The 6510-nt window shown below is 45.0% G+C and overlaps 1 non-coding gene across 1 annotated transcript; it reads right to left on the bottom strand.

Moving 5' to 3' along the window:
• Positions 1-5981: 5981 nt before the first annotated feature.
• LOC119342447 lies at positions 5982-6107 on the bottom strand. Its single transcript, XR_005165587.1, has one exon. It is a non-coding gene; the product is annotated as a small nucleolar RNA Z247 (small nucleolar RNA).
• Positions 6108-6510: the final 403 nt, after the last annotated feature.

Here is a 6510-nt window from a genome sequence, read left to right as displayed (position 1 = left end):
GTGTCAGTTTTTACACTGACGCCGGTCTCCCAAACCGTTACACCCGCAAGGCGTAGCCCCTTGAACACCCCGATAAAGCAACATGTCATCGAGAAGACTAAGCCGAGCGCGACCCATGTTACACAACACCAACTACTCCAACGCCGCCAAGACCAACGAGGCACGACGGCGAGGGCGGGCGCGGCCACTGCTAAGGCCACGCTACATGCGGCGCGTGTACCGACGAGGACACGGGCTCTGCCGCCGCCCACATACACATCATCATCATCATGCATGGAGAACGCGAAGCGAAGACGACAAAGACGACCATACGGCTTAATCGGAGGTATCCCGTGGAGTAACCCGCGGGAGTAATTAACCGGGAGCCTTCCGAGGCCCCGGAAACCAGGAGACCACAATCGCTACAGTCAGGCAGGCCGCGGTAGTAGGCCACGGAGCGCATATGTAAAGGGATCTTGTAATTTTGTTTCTCCAATGAGAGATTAATAAAGTGCATGTTTCCCTATGTTTATTTGTGTACTTAGTACACTGACACGCCCATAATTTTTTATTTCCCCTGGCGCGTAGAGAGATAGTAACACGATAACCATCGTTGTTTGTTATTATTTTTCGTGTCAAATAATCACAGGCGCCAACCCTACATGAGGCCACACTAGAATGATATAAACTATGAGTAGTTTTAATGTGTTCGATCTTAGTATAAGAGTAGAAATTCTATGGGTCGAATATAACAAGGTAGCTTAGATCTAAGACCTCCTAATTTGCCCTTAAGCACCCAAAATCTAAAGTGGCACCAGCGGGATGCCAAGTGGGATAAATCATACCAACGTGAGCAGATCGGTTCGCTTGGATCGTCCCAAGCCGGGTTTGACATTTTGAGCGGTTGGCCATTGACTGCTGACCGTTCACCTTTAACCATTGACTTTTGAGAGAAAATCATGGATTAAAAAAACCATAAGATTTTAAAAAAAAGTTTACAGATTTGAAAAAATAAGGATTTTTGTTAAACTGAAAGAATTTCAGGGATTTTGAAGAAAAAGTTCAGGAAGTTGAAAGAAGTTTGTGGATTTTAAAAACATTGACAAATTGTTTGAGAAAAGTTGAATAACATGAAAACGTTTGTGGATTTTTAAAAATGTTCACTAGTCCTCGAATTTGACAATTAATCACAAATTTGAAAATTGTTCCTGGTTTTCAAAAAGTTCACAAACCTCAAAAAATTCAAGAAATTAAAAAAATTCGTGTTTTAAAAAACTAAATATCGAGTTTTAAAAAGTTTGTGAATTTTGAAAAAGAAAAAAATACATAACCAGGTAGAAAACTTAGCTGGAATTAACTTCAGATTTGACTATAGTTCTATTTGTTCAACTTTTTTATTTTCAGTGTAAACTGTAATAAATGAGTATATGTTGACGATGTTATTTGGGAAGAGGTATTTTACAACTGAAAATATCATGGCAATTTACTAACAGTGCATCAGAATTTTATACACATATCATCTACATTGAATCACAACCGATTGAAAAAATGGCAACTCAGCAACACCTCGCAGAACATCGCAAATTCCATTAGCAACATGGAAAAAAATTCACGACAAGGCATCAACAGGGCGCGGCGTACCGTCGCGCAGGTATAGCTAGCGTACTATTATTCCACACCAGCAGCAAACTTGTACAAACACATCCCACTGTTGTGATACACTTATTGACTTACTCCTCATTCCATTCTTCCTTGGCTAGAGTGAACCCATTTCATTCTTACTAACTTTTTCTTTCTTCCTCTGTTTCTGTTTTGGAAAAAATACGAAATCCCCCCTTTGTAAGTTTGGTTGAAGCATATAACCCTTTGATCTCGGGCCGCATTATATTTATATTGGCAATGCCTTGGAGTACAAGAAGAGATCAAGAAGATCGATCTCAGGAGGAGAAGTTCGGTACAAGAGAAGAAACCGAGAGGGAGAAGGAGAGATAGAGATAGAGTACAATTTGAATGAGAAGTATATCTCTATCCTATACATATATTCTAACACTCCCCCTCAATCTAAACCTCATGAACTTCGGCCAAGGTTAAGATTGTACTTGAACTCCTCTAACCTCCTCATAGTAAGAGGCTTGGTGAAACCATCAGCAAGTTGATCTCCAGTAGGAATGAACTGAATGTCAAGGAGCTTTCTAGCTACTCTTTCTCTGACAAAATGGAAATCAACTTCAATATGCTTTGTGCGTGCATGAAAAACAGGATTAGCTGACAGATAGGTTGCACCAATATTATCTCACCATAATCTGGCAGCTTTTGGAACCTTAATTCCAAGCTCATAAAGTAGTGTTTGTATCCACATTACTTCGGCTGTGGCATTTGCCAAAGCCTTATATTCAGCCTCTGTGCTTGATCTAGAAACTGTAGCTTGCTTCCTTGCACTCCATGATACAAGATTGGATCCCAGAAATACAGCAAATCCACCAGTTGACCTTCTATCATCAATACATCCTGCCTAGTATGCATCAGAGTAGGCAGTAACAAGCATAGAAGAGGACTTGGTAATTTGAAGTCCAAGCCCTTCTGAAAACTTAAGGTACCTCAAAATTCTCTTAACTGCAGTCCAATGAGTAGTGCTAGGGGCATGCAAGTACTGACATACCTTGTTGACAGCATAAGAAATATCAGGACGTGTCAGTGTCAAGTATTGCAAAGCACCTACAACACTTCTGTAATTTGTTGCATCCTCTGATCCAAGTGGCTCTCCACTTTCAACAGAAAGTTTTTCAGAAGTCGAGATGGGTGTACTTACAGGTTTACATTTTTCTAAACCTACTCTTCTGAGAATATCAGCCGTGTATTTTTCTTGTGTCAAAAGTATACCATCTCTTATCTGTTTGACTTCAATACCAAGAAAATAATGAAGTTCTCCCAAATCCTTAAGGGCAAATTCCAACTTAAGATCTTTAAGCAAACAGGTGGTGGCACTTGAACTTGAATTAGCAACAATAATATCATCAACATAGACTAGTACAAAAATAGTGACATTTCCTTTATTGTAAAAGAACAAGGATGTGTCTGCCTTGGATGCTACAAATCCAAGTTGTTGTAGTTGCATGGTCAACCGTGAATACCAAGCTCTTGGGGCTTGTTTTAAACCATATATAGCCTTATCCAATTTACAAACATAATTTGGTGTACCTTTGTTTTCATAACCTGGTGGCTGCCGCATGAAAACCTCTTCCTCAAGAACACCATGGAGAAACGCGTTTTGAACATCTAGTTGTCTTAAGCTCCAACCTCTCGAAACAGCAATAGACAAGACAAGTCGAATGGTAGCTGATTTGACAACTGGGCTAAAAGTATCCTCATAATCAATCCCAAACCTTTGCTTAAAACCTTTAGCAACTAATCTGGCCTTGTACCTGTCTATACTTCCATCTGACTTTCTCTTTATCTTGTATACCCATTTACAATCAATGACATTCATTCCACTTTTTGATGGTACTAGGTGCCATGTTTTATTTTTCATAAGTGCATCATACTCACTATCCATAGCCTCTTTCCAATTCTTGTGGGCAAGGGCATCAACAAGATTAACTGGTTCTCCAGTAGTAGTGAGAAAAGCTCTTTTTTTATCATACCTGATAGTGCCATCTTTGTATTCTTTTTCTTTAATAATACCTGATTGAGACCTCGTATGGCGCCGCGGGATTATTGGTGCAGGAACCGCCACAGAAGATCCAGCCATCTGACCCTGCTCAGGAGACACGGGATCGCGCGCCGAATCTCCAGCAGGCGAGATCGACCTTGGGATCGAGCCGCCAGTCGAAGCGCGCCGCGTGGCTTCCTCTGCACCACCCGCTGAGCCCGTGCGCGTCGACGCCCGTGGGCTGGGCCCAGCGCCTGTCGGCTGGTCGGCCACCCGCGTGACGCGTGAAGTCGTGGCAAGCGGGGAGTCGCTCCCGCCCCCGCCTGGACTGGTGGGCTCCACGCCATCGCTGTCAACCACCGAATCACACGCCGCCTCCTCACGCGTGGGGAGATCCTCCTCGGATCGGGCGCCTGTACTGATGCCAGGATCGTCCGGGGATCGCGCGCCGGATCTGCTGCGATCCTCTTCGAAGCTAGCGCCGGCGGCTGTGTTGGCTTTTTCTGTGTATATAAAATCACAGACTGCACCTGTACAAACATCATCAGAGAGACAATTTTTGATGGATTTTTCCACATGGTCAGCTTTGGTTAATTCACCCTCGTGATCAGAGATTGTGTCAAAGTCCGGAAGAAGTGCTATTTCAGCACGGAGGAGTGCGCCTGCATTAGGATGGAGTTTGGCAAATGGAAAAAGAGTTTCATCAAAAACTACATCTCGAGAAATATATATACGTCCAGTTGAAATTTCTAGGCACTTGTATCCTTTGTGAAGGTTACTATATCCTAGAAACACACATTGTGTGGAGCGGAATTCAAGCTCATGATGATTATATGGACGTAAGTTTGGATAGCAAGCACACCCAAATATTTTGAGCGAGTTGTAGTCAGGTTTTTGATGATAGAGACATTCCAAAGGAGTAGAATTACCAATAACTTTGCTTGGAAGACGATTGATGAGATATGTGGCTGTAAGAAACGCCTCATCCCAATATTTTAGTGGCATAGATGCATGAGCAAGGAGTGAGAGACCAACTTCAACAATGTGACGGTGTTTGCGCTCGGCAGAACCGTTCTGTTGATTAGCATGTGGGCAGGAAACATGATGTTGAATGCCTATGCTACGGAAAAAGGAGTTAAGTTTTTCGTACTCCCCTCCCCAGTCACTTTGGACTGTGAGAATTTTCTTGTTAAATTGCCTTTCAACAAGTTTCTGAAACTCTTGGAAGATAGAGAAAACTTCAGATTTATACTTGAGTAGATAAATCCAAGTAAACTTGCTATAATCATCGATAAAACTAACATAATATTTATTTCTTCCAAAAGAATCTCTTGCATGACCCCACACATCACTGAAAATAAGATCCAAAGAAGCATGAGACACACTATTAGACTTGGGATAAGGAAGTTGGTGGCTCTTGGCACACTGACAAGCTTCACAAACTGACTCACTATCCTGACTATGTGACAAAGAAAGTTTGTCTTTATTGACTACTTGTTTAACTATGATCGATGACGGATGTCCTAATCTTTGATGCCACCTTTCCAAGGAGGGTTTGGTGGCAGAGTAAACTTGACGACTCTTGCGACTAAGTGCTCCGGATGTGATGGGGTAGAGCCCTCCAATGCATCTACCGTGATGAAGAAGTTCCCTCGTTGCCCGGTCCTTTATAAAAAAGTAACGAGGGTGAGTTTCAAAGAAGACATTATTATCATTTGCTAGACGAGACATGAAGGCAAGGTTTTTGTCAGCTTGTGGGACATGAAGAACATCCTTAAGAACTAGATCACGTTTGAGATTAGGGGAATTAATGTAAGCTTGTCCAATGTGACAAATATCCATACCTCCACCACTGGCCGCGGTGTGAATCTGGTCACCACCGTGGTACCTCTCTCTGAGCGCAAGTTGCTCTAACTCGCTGGTGACATGGTCTGTTGCACCCGAGTCCACGTACCAGACTCCGTCTCCTCCTCCTCCTTCTTCACGGATGGCTGCAGCAACGTGACGAGAGTCGGGGACGAAGTCCTCATCGTATCTGTGCCAGCAGTCCAGGACCTCATGGCCCGGCTTCTTGCAAAGTTGACAGCGAGGGCGGCGGTTTGAGGACGTGCGACGGCTGTTGTTGTTGTTGAAGCCGCCGCCTCCTCCCGCGTTGTGGTTGAAGCCGCCGCCTCCTGAGTTGCTGCCACCACCAGAGCGAGCGCCCTCGCCCTGGTAGTTGCCACGACCACGACCGCCGCCGCCGGAGTTGCGGCTCTGGCCCTGGTGACCGCGTCCACGCCCGCGCCCGTGAGCCGCCGAGTTGACAGACGATTGCCTGATGTTGGTGCCGTGGAAGAGAGTAAGGCGAGCATCGAAACTCAGGAGCTGGCTGTATAGCTCCTGAACCGAAACTGGCTCAACCCTAGCAGACAGAGCGGACACAACTGGATTGTAATCCAGATCGAGGCCAGCCATGATCTTGGAGATGATCTCGGGGTCGGGAAGAGGAGCTCCAGTGCAACACGCGATCTCATCTGTAAGAGTTTTGATTTTGCCAAGATAATCAGCCATGGACATATTACCTTTCTTCAGGTTTGTGAGCTCGATGCGGGTGTTGATGGCTTGACTCTGGCTTTGGGCGGCGAACATGGCGTTGATGGCGCTCCATACTTCTGCCGGCGTCTGGAGCGTGGCGACTTGGGCAAGGATCTCTCGTGACAGAGACCCCATCAAGTACCCCTGGAGTTGCTGCTGCTGCGCGTACCAGAGGGTTCTGGCAAAGTTGGCGATCTGCTCTTCTTTACCTTCTTTGGTGATGGTGAGGGTGGCCGGTGGTTCCGGGCTCTTCCCGTCAAGGTGGTGCTCCATCTGTGCCCCTCTGATCTGCGGGAGCACGACGG

Source organism: Triticum dicoccoides, chromosome 7B (genome assembly GCF_002162155.2).
Source record: "Triticum dicoccoides isolate Atlit2015 ecotype Zavitan chromosome 7B, WEW_v2.0, whole genome shotgun sequence".
Classification (NCBI taxonomy): Eukaryota; Viridiplantae; Streptophyta; class Magnoliopsida; order Poales; family Poaceae; genus Triticum; species Triticum dicoccoides.
This window is presented reverse-complemented; position numbering and strand designations above follow the sequence as displayed.